This window comes from Bos indicus, chromosome 6 (genome assembly GCF_029378745.1).
Source record: "Bos indicus isolate NIAB-ARS_2022 breed Sahiwal x Tharparkar chromosome 6, NIAB-ARS_B.indTharparkar_mat_pri_1.0, whole genome shotgun sequence".
NCBI classification, from domain to species: domain Eukaryota; kingdom Metazoa; phylum Chordata; class Mammalia; order Artiodactyla; family Bovidae; genus Bos; species Bos indicus.
In genome coordinates this window covers 1-22782 of record NC_091765.1, presented here as the reverse complement: position 1 = coordinate 22782, position 22782 = coordinate 1, and the positions used below count along the sequence as shown (strand labels likewise).

Sequence of the window (22782 nt, the reverse complement as noted above, 5' to 3'; positions counted from 1 at the left end):
TGGGAACTATTAACAGCAGAAGCTTCCATCATCCTTGGGCCTGGAGAAACAAAAGAGAAAGGGTGTGCTATTCCTAGAACCCATCCAGAGCTGTGGTCATAGGAGAGGGGCCACCCGGCATGGGTGCTATATGACAGAGGAAGGCACCCATGGTGGAGACCAGGCTCTGGCAGGGAGGGAGGGAGGGAGAAGACCCACCCCTCTCTCTCCCCGCCCTTCACACTCCTCTCTTCACACTCTAATAGTGCTTCCCTTTGGTCAAGAGCCTAGAAAGAGGCGCTGAGAACAGCGAGGCCTGGGGGCTGCAGCTTGTAGATGTCAGGCTTTGAGGCAGGGAACAGGATGACAAGTGTGGCCAGGGGTGGGAGGGGAGTGGTAGGATTTGAGTGGGACGATGAAGAATCACCAGCTCAGTGGAGAAAACAAAGACATTTCCAAAGGAGGAATTAATTATGCATACTCAGTAACACAAATGGGCTTTAAAGTATCATTGGAAAACAGAAAATGCTACTTAGCTGCAAAAAATATTAGTCATACATTTGAAACTGAACCACGTATTCATGTAACCATTTCCAGTCCCAGAAGTTACTATTCTAAGATACTTGTTTGCAGAAGTAAAGCAGAATGATAGAAAAATAGGTTTGTCAATCTTGACATGTTGAACACTTATGTTCTTAAAATGGGATGGGAAGTATTATTGGAAGGGTTTTGGAATAGAAAGCAGCTCTCTGACTCAGGAGGGTACCTGTGTGACCACACCCATCAATCGTCACAGCATGGTTATATGAACTCGGTATGAGCCCTGTGTTATCGCGCTGGGTGTGCCATAACAAAATACCATAGGCTGGTGGCTTTGACTACAGAAATTTGTTTTCTCACCACTCTGGAGGCTGGAAGCCTGAGACCCAATGTTGACAGGGTGGATGTCTGCTGAGAGCTCCCTTTGGGAGCTCCTTTTCAGTGTGTGCTCACACGGTCTTTCCTAGGTGACTCTGCAGGGGGAAAAAGTGAGGGGGATGGAGGGAGGGGGAGAAAGAGCGATCTCTTGGTGTCCCTTTTTTTTTTTTTTTTTTTGCTGCTGCTGCTGCTAAGTCGCTTCAGTTGTGTCCGACTCTGGGCGACCCCATAGACGGTAGCCCACCAGGCTCCCCCGTCCCTGAGATTCTCCAGGTAAAAACACTGGGTGGGTTGCCATTTCCTTCTCCACTTCTTTTTTTTTTACCTAAGTTCAAATCATCCTGACTTTATGATCACAGAAATACTATAAATATCCACAGTTGGTGAACACTGTTATAACAAATACAGATAGAAGGATGAATAGAGAGCTACATAGATAGAGTGACTGTAACAGGAATAGGCTCAATCTGCACATGCTGTTTTTAAAGTATAGTGTTGAATTTAGGGTTACTTCAATTTTTAAAAAAATTTATTTAATCACACCAGGGCTTAGTTGTGGCATGTACAGTCTAGTTTGCTGACCAGGGATCAAACCCAGGCCCCCTGCATTGGGACACAGGCTTGATCCCTGACTCAGGAAGATCCCCTGGAGGAGGAAATGGCAACCCACTCCAGTATCCTTGTCTGGAAAATCCCATGGACAGAGGAGCCTGGCAGGCTACAGTCCATGTGGTCGCAGAGAGTTGGAGACGACTGAGCGACTTAGCACACACTCATGCATTTCCCTAAAGGATCCACGTCCAAATACAGCCGCTCTGGGGGTTAAGACTTCAACATATGAGTTTTGGAGGGGACCCAAACATTCAGTCCATAACATCCCATGTAGTCATATGAAATAGATGACACTTGATATGTTGATACTGATAGTCATTAAATCAATAAAACTTCATTGCACACCTACTGTGCACCAGAATCTCTGCTAGGCTCTGAGATTATAGGTAGAAGGGAAAAAAAAACTGCCTCAGTCTTTAATGAGTTTATAACTTGAAGAGAGACAGAGAAGCTGTTAGAACACAGTGGTCACTGCCAGGAGAGCCTGAGCATTTGTGCTAAGTCACTTGGTCATGTTCAGCTCTTTGAGACCCCTTGGACTGTAGCCCGCCAGGCTCCTCTATCAATGGGATTCTCCAGGCAAGAATACTGGAGTCGGTTGCCATTTCCTTCTCCAGACCCAGGGATCGAACCCATGTCTCTTGGGTCTCCTGAACTGGCAGCGGGGTCTTTTCCACTAGCACCCCTGGTGACTCAGATGGTAAAGATTTCACCTGCAATGCGGGAGACCTGGGTTCTATCCCCAGGTCAGGAACATCTCCTGGAGGAGGGCATAGGTACCAGTATTCTCGCCTGGGATTTCCATGGACAGAGGAGCCTGGCGGGCTGCAGTCCATGGGGTTGCAAAAGAGTCAGGACATGACTGAGCGACTAACACTTTCACTTTCTGTTCAGTGCCTCCTGGGAAGCCCCAGAGCGCCTAGATAGGATGAATAAACCACTCCCTGGGGGCAGCAGAAGTGATGTGCAAGCAGAAACGGAGGATGAGGAGTATTGGAGAGTAAACACGGGATGGGACCGACAAGGGGGAGCATTCAGGATTGAGGAAGATGATACACAGAACTAGGGTGACCAGGATCCTGGTTTGCCCAGAGCTGTCCTGGTTTTAGCACTAAAAATCCCACATCTGGGAAAGCTCGGGGTTGCTGAGCCTTATATGCTGCTGCTGCTGCTAAGTCGCTTCATTCGTGTCCAACTCTATGTGACCCCATAGAAGGCAGCCCACTCAAATGAACTTGAAATGAAAAAGGAGACGTTTCAACAGACAACACAGAAAGAGAAAGGATCATAAGAGACAACTAGAAACAACTGCATGACAATAAAATGGATAACCTGGAACAAAAGGACAAATTCTTAGAAAAGTACAATCTTCTAAGGCTGAACCAGGAAGAAATAGAAAATATGAATAAGTCAAGCACCAACACCAGTCACAAGCTCTAACTATGAACAGATCAATCACAAGCACTACTAACTGGGATCAAAAGTCTCCAACAAAGAAATGCCCGGGACTTCACAGATGAATGCTTTCAAATGGTAGAGATGTGATAATACCTATGCTGGTCAAACTGTTCCAGAAAAATGTGGAGGGAGGAGCATTCCCAACTCATTCTGCGAGGCCACCATCACCATGAACCAAAAGGAAACAGAAATGCCACACAGAAAAGAAAATTACAGGCTAACATCACTGATGAACATCAATGCAAAAATCCTGGGGAAAATTGTAGCAAAAACCAAACAAAAACACATGAAAAGGATCATACACCAAGTTGAAGTGGGGTTTATCCCAGGGATTCAAAGATTCTTCGCTATCTGCAAATCAATCAATGTGATACACTATATTAACAAACTGAAAGATAAAAAGCATATGATAATCTTGATCAATGCAGAGAAAGGTTTTGACAAAACTAAATACCAGTTTAAAAAGCACTCCATAAATGGGCATGGAAGATACCTACCTTAACATAAGAAAGGTCATATAGGAAAATCTCTCAGCAAACATTATTTTCAATGGTGTCAAAATGTAAGCATTTCCTCTAAGATCAGCATCAAGATCATGGGGCCCACTCTATTCCTATTAATCAATATAGTTTTTTTTTTAAAGTCATAGACATAGCAATCAGAGAAGAAAACGAGAAAGAACACATATTGGAAAAGAAGAAGTCCATCTGTCATTGATTGCAGATGACCTGTTTCTATTCATAGAAGACCCTATAGATAGAACCAGAAAATTACTAGAGCTAATCAATGAATTTAGTAAAGCCCAGGATACAAAATTAATACACAGAAATCCTTTGCAGACTTACAGCACAACAAGAAAAATCAGAAAGAGAAACTAAGAAAAAAGTGCCATTCCCCACTGCAACAAGAAGAATAGCATAGCTAGGAATGCTGCTGCTGCTAAGTCACGTCAGTCACGTCCGACTCTGTGCGACCCCATAGATGGGAGCCCACCAGGCTCCCCCATCCCCGGGATTCTCCAGGCAAGAACACTGGAGTGGGTTGCTATTTCCTTCTCCAATGCATGAAAGTGAAATGTGAAAGTGAAGTCGCTCAGTCGTGTCCGACTCTTTGGGACCTCATGGACTGTAGCCTATCAGGCTCCTTGTACATGGGATTTTCCAGGCAAGAGTACTGGAGTGGGTTTCCATTTTTCTTCTCCAATAGCTAGGAATAAAGTTATCTAAACAGACAAAACACATGTATGCAGAAAGACAGGCTGTATGATGAAAGATAGCCAAGTTGAAATAAACAGATAGAAAGATATGCCTTGTTCTTGACTTGAAAGAAATCAATGTTGTGAAAATGTCTATACTACCCAAAGCAATCTGAAGATTCAATTCCTCCCTATCAAACAACCAATGACATTTTTTTAAAGAACTAGGACTAATAATTTTACAATTTATATGGGGGGAAAAAAGACCCAGAAGGGCCAAAGCAATCTTGGAAAGAAAGGTGGAACTGGACGAATCAACCTTCTGACTTCAGACTATACTACCAAGACACTATGGTACAGACACAAAAGCAGAAACAGAGAGCAAAGGAACAAGACACAAAGCTGAGAGATGAACCCACACTCCTATAGGCATCTTTTCTTTGACAAGGGAGGCAAGAAGCTACAATGGAGAAAGGACAGAAAAGAGAGCCTCTTCAGTAAGTGGTGCTGGGAAACTGGACAACTACATGTAAACGAATGAAATTAGAACACTTCTTCATACTATACACAAAAATAATTCACAATGGATTAAAGACCAAAAGTAAGGCCAGAAACTATAAAATTCTTAGAGGAAAACACAGGCAGAACACTCTTTGCCATTTATCACAGCAAGACCTCCGAGAATGACTGAAATAAAAATAAAAATAAATGGCATCTAGAGAAACTTCAAAGTATATAAGCAGCAAAGAAAACTATAAACAAGATGAAAAGACAACCCTCAGAATAGGAGAAAGCAATTGTAAATGAAGCAATTGACAAAGGATTATCTACAAAGTACACAAGTAGATCATCGAGCCTAATATCAGATAAAAAGCAACCAACTGAAAAGTGACCAGAAGACATGAACAAATTTATCCAAAGACGACATTAAGAAGGCCACCAAACACATGCAAAGATGCTCCACATCACTCATTATTAATGAAACGCTAATCAAAACTACGTGAGGTATCACCTCACACCAGTCAGAATGGCCATCATCAACAATTCTACAAATAATAAATGCTGGACAGGACATGGAAGAAAGGGAACCCTCTTGCACTGTTGGTAGACATGTAAATGGATACAGCCACTATGGAGAAGGAATGTAGGTTTCTTTAAAAAGTAGGAATAAAGCTACCATATGATGCAACAATCCCCTACTGGCCATATACCCGGAGAAAACCATACCTCTAAAAAGACACATATACCCCAATGTCCACTGCAGCACTATTTAAAATAGCCAGGGCATGGAAGCAACCTAATGTCTATCAAGAGAACAATGTATAAAGAAGTCGTGGAACATATACACAATGGAATATTACTCAACCACGAAAAGGAACAATACGAGTCAGTTTAACTGAGGTAGATGAACCTAGAAACTGTGATACAGAGTGAAGTAAGTCAGAAAGAGAAAAATAAATATAGTAAATGAACGCATACACATGGAATCTTGTAAAATGGTACTGGTGAATATTTGAAGGGCAGAAACAGATACACAGATGTAGAGGAAGGACTTGTGAACTCAGCTGGAGAAGGAGAGGGTGGGATGAATTGAGAGAGTAGCACTGAAACATCACCTACTACCATATGTAAAATAGCTAGCTAGTGGGAAGTTGCTATATAACATGGGGAGCCCAGCACTGTCCTCTGTGATGACCTAGAGGGTGGGATGGCGGGAAGTGGGAGGCAGGCTCACCAAAGAGTGGATAATATACTTATGGCCTATTCATGTTGTTGTATGAGGAAAACAAACCAAACAATGTAAAGCAGTTATCCTTCAATTAAAAATTAATAAATACAATCTAAAAACTATCATTCAACACATTTGTACTGTCATCTAAAGCTATATGGGATCATCTTCTATTCCTAGCTATTTTTCCACTATAAGTGCTTATAAATGTCATTAAAGGTTTTGAAAATATGATTTTAAAATATGATTTTAATAGCTACACAGTATTGCTTAATATCTCACACATACATAATAACATTTCAGTCTCAACATAGAAACATAATACCAAAAAAGGTTTGCATTTTAAACTAAAGCTTGCATTTTAATTCAGTTCAGTGAGAATTCCTCTGAAGATCTAAAATTCTTATGAAAAGTACATTATGTCGAGTCCTTCTTGCTTTCATCTGTTATGCCATATTCTCATTTACTTCTAAGGACTCTTGGACTTTTGACATTTTTGCCTTAGGCTGTAATTTTTGACTGAGATAAAATCTTAAATTTAGATATTAAGAATGTCAAGAAGCACTCTTGTAAGTGTGAGTCACTCAGTCATGTCCAGTTATTCGTGACCCATGGACTGTAGCCCACCAGGTCCTCTGTCCACAGAATTTTCCAGGCAAGAATATTGGAGTGTGTAGCCATTCCTTTCTCAAGGGGCTCTTCCTGACCCAGGGGTCAAACCCTGGTCTCCCGCATTGCAGGCAGATTCTTTACCATATGAACCACCAGAGAACCCTAACCCTGGTGTACACGGATGTAAAAATCCTCAAAAGAATATTAGCAAACCAAATTGAAGACACATTAAAAAGAATCATACACTATGATCAAATGGAATTTATTCTGTGCCTGCAAGCATGATTTATTATTTGCACATCAATCACTGTGATACACAATATGAGCAAAATTAAGAATGAAATCATGTGATCATCTCAATAATTGCAGAAAAAGCTTTCAACAAAGTGTAACATCAATTTTGGTACAATCTCTCAATACAGTGGTTAAACATGGAACATCCTAAAGGGTATATAAGACAAGCCCACAGCTAACATCCAAGTCAGTGGTAAAGAGGTGAAAGATTTTCCTAAAAGATCAGGAATAGTACAAGGATGCCCACTCTCCCCAATCTTGTTCAACATAGTAGTGGAAGTGTCCTACCCAGAATAACTAGGCAAGAAAAGGAAATAAAAGCATCCCCATTGGAACAAATGAAGTTACACTGCCATTATTCGATTATGACAGGATTTATATGAAACCATAAAAACTCCACCAAGTAACAAGTATTAAAACTAATAAACTCAGCAATGTAGCAGGAAAATGAGCCATCAGAGAGAGAACAGAACAGTACCATATACAAATGCATCAAACAACAACAACAACAACAACAACCATGAAATAAAATTTACCGATGAGCAGAAACACCTGTACAGTCACAGGCTCCAAGACATAGAGTCTGGATTCAAATCCCACCTTACACTGACCTGCAGAGTGACCCAGGGCAAATCACACAATGATCTGAGGCTCAACATATTCAACTGTAAAATGGACACAAACCCAGTATCTCCTCCCAGGGCTGTGAAACTCCAAGGAAATGCTTATTTAGGCCCGGGCATTGGAGTGTCTCCTGGAGCCTCTCCCTGTATGAAACTCTTCTAGAACTGGGCTCTCCTGATCCTGTGGGTGAGGGTCAAGTGTAGAGCCTGGGAGCCAAATGGGACTAGACAATGACAAGGACAAAAAAAATACTAGTTCTGTGTCAGGGAGGGAAGCCACCTCCTTTCCAGATCTCAGAGTGGGGCCTGCACCGAAGGCCCGGGGGATGCACAATCAGATGTGAACCCCGACCCCACCCCACCCCCAGCAGGGATGGAGCCTTCCTGGCAAGAACCTTCTCTCTGGTCCGGGCTCCAGTGTGATGTGGGGCTGCTCCCTGAGTTCTCCAGGTCTCCACCAGGCAAAGAGCTCTTGGGACTTGGAGGTCTATTAAACCACAGGTGCCTGAGAGTCAGAATGACACAAGGACTAACAACATTGAAAATTAGCTATATTTAAAAAAATGACAGAAGTACAGACAGGGCAGGGGATGAGAAGCAGAAGGATTGACTACCTCTCAAGCCTTTAGCAGAAATATCTCCACAGCAGCTCAGCAGAGCCCACAGGAGGAAAATATAATGGAAAAGCAGGCTATGGGTATATCTCTACACTGCTGGACCCAGGGACCCATGTCCCAATCCACCAACATCCTTTTGCATATCCAGACAGCAAGAGGGAGAAACACAGACCTTGCCTTAGGAAGTCTCAGCCAGACTTAATATTGAGGTTGCTGAGCATGGTTACGTGGTCACTAGGGTCACTCAGTCCCTCCTCTGTGCTCACATCCTCTGTCCTCACAGAAACATACATGGTTCACTACAGAGAACCCTCTGAGGGTACTTGTGTATACTAGAAACAGGCAATGGTGAAGTGTGAAGAGAAGACACAGAAATGGAAACATGCTTCTGGGGTGCTGTACAAATTTCCAAAGATCTGAAGTTCTTGATACTTGGCATTGTTAAAAGAAGCTTCTTAATGTGTAAACGCAGAAAGGATATTTCCAGGAGAAAGGACAAAGGAATCGTCCCATTGGGACAATTTGGTATCCATGTGGGAAAGTAAGTTGGATCCCTTCCTCAAAAGACAGCACCAAATCAATTAGACACATACTAAAAACAAACAATTGAAGGAAAAGCTTTACAAAATTTCGAACCATTTTTGATGAGGGAATATCTTTTCTTTAAATTGAGGTATTGTTGATTTACAATAATTTGTTTAAGGTTTACAGCAAAGTGATTCAGTGATTCAGCCTCTCAGGTACTTCCTTGGAAAAAATTCATTCCCTTTGGGAGGCCCCTAGGCCATGCCCCTCTACTCAGAACAGCTAAGAATCCTGAATAGGCAAAGCAGCATATGGTGGTGCTCAGTGAGGGTTTTTAGACTGAATAAACTATTCTAACATGATACAAGGAACAAGCCCAGAGTTTAAGAGAGGATCTCCAAACCTACCTCCCAAAAGGAGGTCATGCTCCCTTGAATGTCAGTGCGTGAAACAGCGCTTGGGAAGGGAAAAGGTATGTCATGAATATTTGGTCTGCAGAGGAGACAAAGTGGTGTGTAGAGATGATGTGCAGGCATGTCCCAGGACACTGAGCACACGGACAGAGTGACCGGACTCTCAGCCCTGCTCTGGGGGCATTGCACTCTCTCCATCCCTGCCAGAGCGTGAGCAGCTCACACGTGTCTTGGAGAGTATGGTCACATGACCTGGACCTGGCCAATCAGTGTGCTCCATCCCTGGCCACCATGATTGGCACTGACCAATCGGGACCCAGGACCAGGCCTCAAGGGGGATTCAAAGGAAGAGGAGGGCTGGCTCTGCCGGAAGGGGTGGGGCCCTGTGAGGTCAGGCTGCAGCAGTGGGAGGGGGCGTGAGTTCACCTGGGGCAGTTGGTGACCTTCTTGCGCCCGTTAGGGCAGAGCCGCTGGCCTGATAAGGAGGGTGCTGCTGAGCCCAGGGGTTGAGAGCGCCAGTTCCTGCTGTGGTCCCGGAGCTCCACCTGAGACCGGAGGGAAGCCGTCTGCCCGTGAGTCCTCTCCTGCTTGACTGTCAGCTTGTTTGGACTACGCTGGGTTTTCTGTCCAGCTGGCTACGTGAAGACCCTGGAAATGCACCTGTGTGGGTTTTGGCTGGCTTCAGGGAAGAAATGCTAGATGACACTGGGAGACTCCAGTTTAATCTGGATTCAGGTCATATCTCTTGAAAGTGAAGTGAAAGTCCCTCAGTCGTGTCCACCTCTTGGCAACCCTGTGGGCTATACAGTCCATGGAATTCTCCAGGCCAGAATACTGGAGTGGGTAGCCTTTCCCTTCTCCAGGGGATCTTCCCAGTCCAGGGATTGAACCCAGGTTTCCCGCATTGTGGGCAGATTCTTTACCAGCTGAGCCACAAGAGAAGCCCAAGAATACTGCAGTGGGTAGTCTGTCCCTTCTGTAGCGGATCAGCATTCCCGACCCAGGAACCAAACCGGGGTCTCCTGCATGGCAGGAGAATCCTTTACCAGCTGAGCTGTCAGGGAAGCCCAGTATCTCTTAAGGCCAGCTATTCATTGTAGTATCACCCTAATTAGTCTTCATGGGATTAAGGTAGCAACCTGCTAAGGTAGCAATCGATGTCCTTTTTCTACAGGACAAAACTGGGGCTCAAAGAAGGGGGTAACACAGCTAGAGCAAGGAAGTGTGTACCTAAACAAAACCCCCAGATCCTGCTGTTAGAACTCAGGGAAGCCATATGGTGTGGCTTGTCCATGTGATGGGGGCTAAGACACCCAGCCCACACCGGATACTGTGGGGACCTAACTTGGTAACTGCCTTCTTGCAGCTCTGAGACTCAAAAAAGCGATTTTCACTGGAGAGAGGAAGGATACATCCCTCCATCCAACCCACCACATCCTCCAGGTACTCCCACACCCTGCCCCCTTTCTCTTTCTTTGTGAGGGAATAAGCGTCACGCTCATGTGACCACATTGGCTGTCCACTGTTCACGAGCTACCACCTGGAGCTGCTACTGGAGAGGCCAAGTGCCTTTGCCCCCGAGTACCCCTCTTTCCTTTGCACTGTGGGGGCCTTTCTCAACACCTGCACACCAGAGGCCGTTTCTGAGACATGCAGGGACCCTCCTTCAGTTTGCAACAGATTGCATCCATCACTGTCCTTTCAATGCTTCCTTTGACACTCAGCTCCTGAGCTCCTTTGTCTGCATTGTGACCCACCTGGCTGCCACGGAGGGACAGAGCTGACCATGAATCCAAAGCTCAGATCTGACAGGCAGGAATCTGTGTGTAAAGGGCCTGATTAATCATGCTGTAGAGGCTGTAGTGGGCTCCAGGGATCCGTAAGTAGGACTTGGGCCAAAGTGACTCCACAGCTGTTTTAATGCCTGGGGAGGGTCTGGCTATAGTGGGGGTGGGGTGAGTCTCCTGAGGTTCTGAAGGCCCACTGTGTGCAGATTCATGGTGCATAGAGAAGAGAAGGCAGAGTCCTTTCCTGGAGGTGGTCAAAGCTCATGGATGAGCCAGACAGGCAGGCAGGGCACGAAAGCACCTGAGCTGCCATTATGAGTGAATGGTGTGGGGGCAGAGGAAGAGAACCAGGTTTGCTCGCTTATTGGAGCCCAGGGCAGGTTGTCCCCAGACTAAACACTTACTATGGTGATGACCGTCACTGCTGTCTGCAAAGGGTTTACGTTGGTGTGTGTCTTCATCGAGTGGTCAGGCCGTCTCTAAGCTACACTGGCCATGGGCATTGCCTCTCCTTGGAACTTGACATGTTTCGTCTCTTCCCTATGGAACATTCATTTCTAAGAGGGTTTTTGGGCCACAAGGATGTTGGGTTTTTCTCTAGCTTTGTCTCATGAGGAACGCTTTTCCACTTGTTGATGTGGTTTGTTTTCCCAGCTCTCTTTCTTGCCTTATTTTGTCAATTTGTTTCTGCCAGAGGAAGAGCTCAGAATTTGCCTCTGGCTGATATGTGACACTTACAACAGCAACACCTACCTGGATATAATGACCACATTTGCCGAAAGGGCTTTGTTTTGCAGAAGACATCTTGAAAGTACCTACACTGTCCTTTCAGATTCCCAAAGGCTATTTGAAATGAAATAAAAACACGAATTCTCAAGTTTAGTCTTACAATATGTGGGGAGTCAGAAAAATCCCCTGGAGAAGGGAAACACCACCCACTCCAGTATTCTGGCCTAGAGAATTCCATGGAGTGTATACTCCGTGGGGTCACAAAGAATCGGACAAAATCTGATGACTAATCAACAACACCGAAGCTTCACCATTTGTCAGAGATAACAACAGTATTTACACGACTGTGTGCATGTTCAGTGGCTCATACGTGTCAAACTCTTGCAGCCCTGTAGCCCCTAAGATCCTCTCTCTGTGGAATTTTTCAGGCAAGAATACTGAAATGGGTTGCCATTTCCTCCTCCAGGGGATCTTCCCAACCCAGGAATTGAACCCAGGTCTCCTGCATCTCCTACATTGGCTGTCGGGTTCTTTTCTGCTGAACCACCTGGGAAACAAGTCATTACATAACTGGGTTATCCTAAAGTACTTAACTTGGAGTCTGGCACTCGGGAAATTCTCACTGGTGATGTGAATATTCAGTCATATATCATTATTGCTCATATGATAATGAAATGGCCATGCTCATAAAGGAGAAAGAAGAGCCTTTCCAAGTCCAATTAAATCCTTTGCCACACATATCTTTTTAAAAACTTCTGACTTTGAAATGAACATCAAATATAAAGACATTGGTTATGGCCTCCAGAAAAGATTGAGCTGTACCAATAAGTGACGAGGATTCTTCTCCCAGTTCCAAAATGCATGCGTTGTTTCCCGGGCACCAGCGAGCACTTCTCCGGTGGGCTCAGAGAGGCTGAGTCACTCACCAGAGACAACACAGCAGCAGACCAGGACTCCGACCCAGGTCGCTGAAACCACAGCTCCCTCCTGTGCCCATCTGACCTGCCCCTTGAGGGCAGCAGGAAGATCTGGGCTCCCCTGGCCTGAGCCCCCGGGCCTGCCTCCCCTTGTCTGCGCTGGGATGTGTCCATTCCCAACCATGCACTGTGTCCCCCAGCCCTGGGCCGTCATATCAGGCTCCAGGCTCCCTGCAGGTGAGCCCCACGCCCACCAGCACACCTCCGAGCCCTGCCCATCTGGTCTCTGTGCCCGAGTGTCCTGATCCTAACTGTTTTCTTGAGGCAGCCCCAGGACTGAGCCCTGCTTCTTCGAAGCTCCCTTCACCAAGCCCAGTGAGGCTCTGCCCTGTGGCTTCATGACAAGTATGGTGGGCTGAGTAGTGGCTCCGAAAGCCATCCATCCTTCTGCAGCCTCCAGAGGTGGCCTTATTCCGATGAAAGGTCTTGGCAGATGGAAGTAAGTTCCTGACCTCTGCACCAGATCACCCGGGATGCATGTGGACCCTAAATCCAACGACAGATGTCCTTGGAAGAAAAGAGGGGGTGATCTGAGGCACAGAGCCACCCAGGGGAGAAGGTTTGTGCAGATGGACGCACAGGTCGGGGTGATGTGGCCAGAAGCCCAGGGTGGCCTGGCGTCCCCCAAGGACTGGACCAGGCCAGAGGGACCCTCCGCTGGAGCCTCTGGAGGGAGCTCAGCCCTGCCCACACCTTGATCACAGGTTTCTGACTCCAGAACTGGGGGGGGGGGGGATGAATTTGTGTTAAAGCTGTCCAGTCTGTGGCCAGTGGCTGCAGCCACCCCTGGACACTGAGAGTGAACTTGCTGGCTCCAAGGTGAGAACAGTGGCAGGACCCACCCCCTACCCCCCAACCCCAACACACAATCTTGTCATGAGGTTAAATGAGTTCATACACACAGATGGCTGAATCAGGGACTGACATTTGGATCTCAGCCCGCTTCACTTCCTCCTCCTCGTCACCATCACCGTCATTGTGAGGGGCCCTCATCCACTCATTCAGTGGACATACAAGGCCCTGATGCGGGCAGTGAGGCCAGCGAGCTGGGAGGCTCCACACAGGGCTCACCCTGCCTGCTGGGGCCGCATGGAGAAGGCTTGTGCAGTGACACGGAGACCCCGGGAGAGGCTGGATCCTCCGGTCGTGGGAGGCATGGGCGCCTCAGCATCAGAGGTGGAGGGTTGATCCGGGTTCATCCTGGGGGGGTGCAGCCCTTCACTCAAAGTGGGGGAAGAACCCCATGTGGCACCCAGTGTCCGGTAGCCTCCCCTTGCCATGGCAGGCTGCGGGCAGAGCCATGGATGACAAGGAGTCTGCATCTCACTAGGGGCCGAGGCTGGCACTGAGGGAATCCTCAGTGAGGATTTTTTTTTTAAAAAACCATCATAAGTGACTTCAGCTCCATTGCTTTTTGCCAAAAACCTACAATGATCCCAAGAGCTTTGTACACTCCAAGGGTGGTGACTTGGACATGGAGCCCAGCACAGACCCAAGTCAGTCCTGCCCTGAGTCCCACGGGCCGGCCACACCATGCCCCTTCCTTGGCCTGGCTTTCTTCTGCCAGGACCCCCAGAATGGTGGAAAGGCAAGTGTGGCCTCAAGCTGAGGGGCCCAGCCTGGGCTCCAAACCCCTGGGGGTCCCCTTGGGACGTCTGGTGGACCTAGTTCCCCCTGCCGTGGGGCAGCTCTCTCTCGGGGACTGTCGTGTTTCTTTGCTTTCTGTTGTGATGGGGCACTCCAGTTATCTCGGGGTGATGGGAAGTCTGTTGGTGTTACATGCTCCTGCCTTAGATGGGGAAACGTTATTGCTGCATTGACACTGCTCACTCGATACTGGGAATCTGTTAAACACAAATGGCAAGGGGAACAGAGCAAAACAGAAAAAGAAAAATAGAGAGTTGCTGGGTTGCTTCAGGTCTCACCTGTGATTAAGAGTGTGTACAGCCTGCATGTGAACCTGGGTTCCCACACCTGCCAGCTACCAGGTGCCAGGCCCTGATTTTAGACCCCCAGCTTCACTAAGGAGTCATTGACAGATACAGTTTGTGTGTATTTCAAGTCTACATTGCGATGACTTGATGCCCATAGATATCATGGAATGATTGCCTTACATACGCATCACCTCACACGGTTAACTCTGTGTGTGTGTGTGTCTTTTATGTTGTTCTTATAATCCGTGAACACAATATAGATAGCTCTCCATTTTTTAAGATCTTCTTTAATTTATCTTAGAAGTTTATAGTTTGCCGTATGTCTTGCACATGTTTGATTAGATATCTTGATATTTTCAGTGCCATTATAAATTCCTAATAGATACAGAATTTACTTTTCTATATTCACTTGGTAAATCCATATATTTCAAATCATTCTAATTGTATTTATTTATGTACACACAATTATGTCTGCAAATCAGTTCTTTTTTCCCCTTTGAAACTGTGATAACCCTTTACTTTTTCTTGCCTTATTGTATGGACTAGGATCTCCAGTCCTGAGTACATTGGTGAACAGAAGTAGTAAGAATAAGTATCCTTGTCTCTTTCACATTATCAGAGGAAAAGCTTTCAGTATTTCACCATCACACATGATATTAGCTTTTTTGTAGATAGTTTAATCAAAATATGTAAATTCTTCTCTGTTAGTTTACTAAGAGTTTTTTCTTAGTTGTGAACTAAAATTATTACATTACATTTTCTTGTTTATTTTCTGCAGATTTTGAAACAGGTAATTTTTCTTTTATGTGATTATTTTTCTTTTATGTGATTTAACTTTAAAAAATTTTTGTGATTCTAAAACGACCCCAACCTGATCTCAATGTATTCTCTTTCAGTTGGACTTTATTTCTTAGTGTTTTATTTAGGGTTATTTCATCTATACTCAGAGTCTGTAATTTTACTTTCTTGTACTTCTTCCTGGTTGGATTTAGTATCAAGGTTATGCTAGTCTTATAAAACAAGGTTGGAGAGTGTTCCTTGTTTACTGCAAGAATTCCTGTGAGATTACTGTTTTCTTCCCTAGAATTTTGGAAGAATTGATTGGCAAAACCAGTTGGTTTTATTGTGGGGAGGCTTTTAATTTCAGATGTAATTTTTTTCATGCAAATAAAATTTTCTGATTTTGTATGTCTTCTTGGGTCTATTTCAGTAAAGCATTTCCCTCCTGCTAGAAAGTTATTGAAGCGAGCAGACTCTCCAGTTAGTAAGTGAACTGTGGTTCATAGTATCTTTCTTATCTGCAAGATGTGTTGTCTCCCCTTTTAAAAACCCCTGATGCTGGTGATTTGAGCTTTGTCTCTTTGTCTTAATAAGTCTCTCTAGGGGTTTATCAGTTCTTTCAAAGAGCAAACTTTTGGCTTTGTTTTTAAAAAACTTCATATTTGCTTTCTGTTTGCTTGTTTTCTGCTCCTTTTTTTTTTTTCCCCCCCATCTACCTTGTGTTTCGTTTGCTATGTTTTTTTCCTGGTTTCTTGGGAGAGAGGCTTAATTGATTTTTAGCCTTCCTTTTTTTCCAGTGTATGTGTTTAAGACTTTAAGTTACCCTCTAAACACAGTCGCTGTGTCCCACAGGTTTGAATAAGCCAGATTTTCATTATCTTTTATGGAAAAGTATTTTCTAATTTTCATTGTGTTTTTTAAAATTATTATTCATGAAATTCTTCAAGCAGTGTGTCATTTAACTTCGCAATGTTTGGGGAGCTTTTTCCAGTGACCCTTTTTTGATTTCTAGCTTAATTCCATGAAGAGCCCCATTGTAGGCTTTTGGGGTTACTGTTATAAATCCCGTAGACTAGCTGATAAACAACAGAAAGTTGTTTCTTGTAGTCTTGAGGCTGGGGAGTCCCAAGATCACCAGCAGGTGCCACATCTGGTGAGGCCTGTTTCCTGGTTCCTAGACTGCCTCCTGCTTCTCCCTGTCCTCACAGCACAGGAGCCCATTCCCTCCTGGCCTGACCCTTCGCAGGGTGCCTGCCTCCTCGGATCATCACCACGTGCTGGGTGAAGTTTGAGGGCCCATAAACTGTCAGCCCATTGCAATCCCTAAGTATCCTCTGCATTATTTCAGTCCTTTGAAATAATTCAAGCTTTCCTAATGGCTCAATACATATTCTTTCTGTTATATGTTCCTTGGGCTCTTGAATATGTATCAGTGGGAATGCAGTGTTCCATGTGTATCAGTCAGATCAGGCTTGTCACTCATGTAATTCAGATTCCGGTAGCCACGTTGAATAAAAGCAGAAGTAGGTGAAATTACCTGTAATATATTTTATTTTAACACACCCCAAATATTATCATTTCAGTGTGTAATCAACATGATAAAACCTAATGAAATAGTTCATGTTCTTTTTTTCATGCTAAGTCTTTAAAATCCAGTGTGAGTTTCATGCTTGCAGCGCATCTGATTGTAGAGCCAGCCGCATTTCAGGTACTTCATGGCTGCAGGTGACTACATACCAGGGCCCAGTTCCACGAGAGATGTGTCTTTAACGTCTCCCACTGGGATTATGAACTTGGCTGTTACTCCTTTTCTATTTCTGTTGGTTTTTATGTATTGATATTTTGAAGTTATGTCATTAGGTACATTCAAGTTTAGAATCCTCATCTTCTTGCTAGATTGAACTTGTATCAGTATGAGATGCTCCTTTTTATTGCTAGAAATGCTTCTTTTTTAGAGACTATCTGACAGTGATATTGCCACATCGGTTTTCTGTCCTTGTTGGCCTGGGTATCTTTTAGGTTCACCTGTCTAAAAGATATTCCATCTTAACATGTAGCTCTGTGAATAGTGTACAGTTTTCATTGGAATCAGTTTGACACTTTATCTTTTAATGAGAGTGTTTGCTCTGTTTATAATGTTGATATTCAGTGTGTAGACACCATGTTGCTGTGTGTTTTCTGTTTGTCCCACCTAGTCTGTGTTCTTTGCTCTTGCCTTCTTTTAGAAGTTTGAAGTGTTTCTCTAGTTCTGTGCTCCTCTGTCAGGTTGTTGGGTGCACATTCAGAGACACAGCGTGTGTTTTACATTCAAGTCTAACTTAGTACTTTTACTGCCTCCCTGACACGACTGTTTCCTCCTTGTCACTGTTACACTTTAAACTGTTAGATGTATATTTGGCGTTAACATCATTGTTTTGTAAAGTTAGTATTTACCCTCACAGTTACCTCATTGTTGGTCTCTACTTGTTTTTTATATTTCCATCAGAGACTACTTTTCTTTTTCCCAAAGCACTGCCTGAATATTCTTTTAGTGCATGTGTGTGGGTGATGAGTTGTCTCATTTCCACTTGCCCTAAAAGTCTTTATTTTGCTTTCATTTTCGAAGAGTGTTTTTCTTGGGTATAGAATTCCAGGTTGGTGGTTATTTGTTTTTCAGCATTTTACAGATGCCAGTCCATTATTTTCTGACTTCCTTGTTCTTGAAAAGTCAGCTCTCAGTGTTGCTGTGCCATTAAAAGCCACACCATTTTTCCTCTGAGTGCTTGAACATGTTCTTCTAGCCTTAGGCACCCACAGAGCTGCTGAAACCAATGGGTGGTTATCATTTTTGAGTCAGTGGTCTGATTCTTGAACCAACTCTTACCACTGTCCCTGTCAGCCAGTTCAGTCGCTCAGTATCTGCCCCGTTGCAACCCCATGGACTGCAGCACACGAGGCTTCCCTGTCCATCACCAACTCCGGAGTTTGCTCAGACTCATGACCATCAAGTTGGTGATGCCATCCAACCATCTCATCCTCTGTTGTCCCCTTCTCCTCCTGCCCTCAGTCTTCCCCAGCATCAGGTTCTTTTCCAATGAGTCAGTTCTTTGCATCAGGTGGCCAAAATATTGGAGCTTCGGCATCAGTCTTTGCAGTGAATATTCAGGTCTGATTTGCTTTAGGATTGGCTTGTTGGATCTCCTGGCAGTCCAAGGGGCTCTCAAGAGTCTTCTCCAACTCCCCAGTTCAGAAGCATCGATTCTTTGGCATTCAGCCTTCTTCATGGGGCAACTCTTACATCCATACATGACTACTGGAAAAATCATAGCTTTGACTCAGTGAACCTTTGTCGGCAAAGTAATGTCTCTGCTTTTTAATATGCTGTCTAGGTTTGTCATAGGTTTCCTTCCAAGAAGCAAGCATCTTTTAATTTCACCATCTGCAGTAATTTTGGAGCCCAAGAAAATAAAGTCTGTCACTGTTTCCATTGTTTCTCCATTTATTTGCCATGAAGTGATGGGGCCGGATGCCATGATCTTCATTTTTTGAATGTTGAGTTTTATGCCAGCTTTTTCACTCTCCCCTTTCACTTTCATCAAGAGGCTCTCTAGTTTCAACCCCTGGAGGCATTTCTTATTCCCCTTTCTGTCTTTTCTCCACCATGAGGGTCCCCATTTATACTTTTTAACAACATAGTTTAACAACAGACTCCTTCAATATATTCTATCCTTTTTTTCTCTCTCTTATATATATTTTTTACTCGACCAGTCCTTCAGTTCACTGATCCTCTCTTCAGCTACGTCCAATTTGGTGTTAAGCCCAGAGACTGAGTTCTTAAATTCAGTCACTGTTATTGTAAAGTTCGAGAGTCGGTTTTGATTCTCAGAAATTTTTCCTTTTGTCAAGTATATTTTTGAACAGGTGACATTTGCATCTGATACCTCTAGCACACTTCTGATATGCTGATATACATCTGATACCTCTGGATCTGGTTCAGCTCTTTTTCTCTTGGTCCTGTTTGTTGTTACACCCTTTTTTGCTTCTTTGGTTGCATGTTGGACATTATGTTTGGAAAACCCTAGAGGTTCTGAGTGATGCTGCCTTCTCCAGAGTTTCCTCTGACACACACGTCCAGTGGGGACAGAGCTGTCTGTTCACTTAGGGCCTGAGGGACTTGAGGCTGGGGAGGGGGCGGTGTTCTTGTAAGCTCAGTCTCAGCAGCCTTCACCTACCTTCCACCACCACCCCAGGGAGGAGCTTTCCAGCATCTCGGTCTGGAAGCCTGGGCTGCCCCATAGGTTCCCCCCCCCCTCTCGGCAGGTCCTGAAGTCGGGGGCTGCCCCCATCCGCAAGAGAGTGTAACCAAAGGGCCCGCCTGTGGGCACTTTTTCAGTGTTGCAACCCCAAGGCAAAGACCAAGACCAGGAAGAACTTGGCCTCGGCCCAAGTCCTGGAAGCAGAGTGGCCTGAGGTGAGAGCAGCCAGGGGCTGGGCCCATCAGATTGGGCCTCACCCAGTGAAGTTTTGGGGTTGTGTTTCATTTTGTTAGCATAGTTGTGGGCCCTGCCGGCCAGGGCGCTTTGGCCTTAGTGGGCACGATCGACCCCAGCAGGATTACCTTGTAAGAGGTTGTGCAGGTGCCACGTGGAGGACAGGTGGGGGCCCCACAAGAAGGGAAACACTGCATGGAGGAGTCACTGGGGCACGTGGACTAAGCTATAAAGTCAGTCCTTGAAGCAGAAAGGCTAAGCCCCTTAACGTCTCCCTTCTTCCAAAGAAAGGATACACTGGCTGGAGGAGTCTCTGGGGCATGAGGATCGAGCTAGAGAGTCAGTCCTTGAAGCAGAAAGGCTAAGCCCGTTAATGTCTCCCATCTTACAAAGCACAGACCAGTGTGTCCAGTATTTTAATGTCAGGTACCTACTGCTTACATGTATGACATACACCCTCATAGCTACACATGTCTACTACATGCCTCTTACAAGTGCTGGGCATTGTTCTGGGTGCTGGACACTCAGTATGTAGTAGGGGATACGTAGCCCAGGATTTTTTTATTTCTGCAAAGAAAAATAGAAGAACGAAAGATTCCATGTGGTTCAGTTTGAGAAAGTTCACCATGTGGAGGGCCCCATGTGCACGCAAATTGTGGTAAAATACATATAACATAAATTTAACATTTTAACCACTTGATTGAATGACTGGGTGGCTTCAGTGGAGTCAGGCTAACAGATGGCCCTGAGGTGTCATCCACCTTTGTCCCAGAGGAACACTCCAAAGCTTGGTGGCCTTGTAGACCTTCCCTTTATTCTTCACTCTCCCCAGTGGCTCTAGGTCATTGGTCTGTGTGTCATTTAAGAATCTCTTTATCCACTTTGTTGTTAGGTTTATATTTTGGAAAGCTTCTCAGATGCCCCTGGGTCTTGAGAAGGTAGGCTTGGATTCCACGTTCTCCCCTGCCACATGCCTGCCAGGTTGAGGTGGAGGCCGAAGGCTGGTCTGAGTTGTGGTGGTCTGTGTGCTCGTGTGGTCAGTGGACCCCCTCTTCTCTGGAGGGGCAAGGAAATCCTTTGTGTGGAGCCTGGAGAGACTTGACAGCGTCAGTCTTCACAGTCTCTCTCTCTTTTTAATTTATGTTTGCATTTAGTTTCTCATTTAACTGTTTTCTAGGAGATTCCAACTCCTACTGAAGAACTAAAAATATGCATGGAGCAGCTTCTTGAAAGAATAAGAAGAAATCGCTGACCTTAGAGTGGAAAGAAGCAATACCAGGGTCAGTAGGGGGATTCTCACGTGTTGACATTTGCCCCGCGGGGGTCACCGCTGGCCTCCGTGTGCTGTCTTTAAACTCTGTCTGATTTCCAAGTCATTTTTCACACCTTCCCACTGAGCAAACCAGGGTGGATCAGTTCGGGGTTCTCATACCTTGCTTCAAATTTATGATGAGAGCTAATGTAATTTTAGAACATTTGAGGGGGGAGTTCTCTTAACTTACATTTTTGTCCATGTTACACTTTGTGTGAGATCTTAGTTCCCCGATCAGGGATTAAAACCAATGACCCCTGCAGAAGTGTGGAGTCTTGACTACTGGGCCCCTGGGAAAGTCCACTCTAACTTTAGCCTGAACTGGCGGGATTCCGATGTGCCTTAGCATGTTTTCCGCTATAGGGTGAGTCTGAGAGGAGTTATTGGGCCTGAATCAAGCATGAGGTTGAAGGTGCTCCTTTGGCCCTGCCCTGCAGCTGCTACTGGAGCACCTGGAGTGCCTGGTTTCCTGGTATGTGTCATCCCTCCAGATGACGGTGGGCAAGCAGCAGGCGCAGTCCCTAGCCGGCATGACCAGCGACGTGGAGGTGCTCAGCGCACTGAAATTGCTGTTTGAGCACCACAAGACCCTGGACGAGAGGGTACCAGCCACCCAGTCGTCCTGGATTTGTACACTTGCTGTCTTGTTAGGTGGATGATGCATGTATTTATGTAACTACTTGACTTTTGAGCTTCTTGAATTCTTGTATATATATTTTTTCTGTAAGAAGTCAGAGTTTTATATAGTTAAAAAGCGTTGCCTGTGTACATGCTCAGTCATGTCCAAATCTTTGTGACACTGTGGACTGTAGCCCACCACGCTCCTCTCTTCATGGGGCTTCCCAGGCGTGAATACTAGAGTGGGTGTCCATCTTCCACTCCAGGCAGTCTTCCCAACCCAGGGATCGAACCTGCCCTCTTGTATTGGCAAGTGGATTCTTTACCACTGAGCCACCTGGGAAACCCCCAGTTAAAAAGTGTTAGTTGGCATAAATGTCTCCAGATTTATTATATTCTGTATATCAACTTGCAGTTAAAAACTGGGTAATAGAATTAATTTAGGATAACATTTTGTTCTCTCAAATTTAGAATTTAAAGCTGTTAACAAGCAGATTTACTTGACGTTAAGATCAATGAGAGACATTAAAGGTATTCTGTGACAGTATCTATGTATTAGGGTGAGTATACACTAAGAAGTGTACTAATGTATATACACACATCAACACACAGTGACTTGGCCCCTTTTGTTTGAGTTGAGAGCGTGATTACGAGTAGCACTCGAAAGGTGTAGTTTGTTAGAAGAAGAATTAGGTGCCACACATAAAGAGGTAAGTTTGATCAGTCATTGTGTAATTTCCGTGAAGGGTTTGTCATTTGAATCCTTTCATTTTAAAAAAGAATGAAAGCTGTAGTGGTGGGCATCAGATGTTATTTATCGTTCTGATTGAGGACCTGCCCACCTGGGTTATTTTAATGACTAGTAAACTAGACTTGTGGCTCAGAGTTGCAGGATCTCTTAAGTACCCCTTTTTCCAGCAGAAGACAAATTCTGACTCTAATCACCTGGTGGTATTCGGGATGGATAGTATCACCATGTATTTTCTTTTTATGTTGCGTTTTCAGTTTAGACTTGAATTTTTCCAGGTGTTTTGCTGTCTTTACTTATTTCTTTACTCTAATTCAACTTTTTGGTTTTAGCAGATGATTCTTAAAGAGGAGAATAACCAGGAAAAGATACTAATGCACAGGGTGCTTGATGTAAATCATGAGCAAGGAAACATGCCAAGCGCCAATGGAAAGGCAAGTCCTTGGTCTCACT

General features: G+C 44.8%; 1 long non-coding RNA gene across 2 annotated transcripts in view; it reads left to right on the top strand.

The window, feature by feature from the left end:
- LOC139183576 (uncharacterized) overlaps nucleotides 1–22758 on the top strand; it is a 49662-nt gene extending 26904 nt beyond the window's left edge. Inside the window, exons 5-9 of one of the 2 annotated variants that reach the window (XR_011567053.1) lie at nucleotides 2404–9547; nucleotides 10342–10418; nucleotides 20829–20931; nucleotides 21401–21614; nucleotides 22665–22758. This is a non-coding gene — a long non-coding RNA (uncharacterized lncRNA). Of the gene's footprint in view, nucleotides 1–2403; nucleotides 9548–10341; nucleotides 10419–20828; nucleotides 21615–22664 lie in introns of both variants that reach the window. The other variant, XR_011567052.1, reaches the window with a different exon arrangement.
- Nucleotides 22759–22782: the final 24 nt, after the last annotated feature.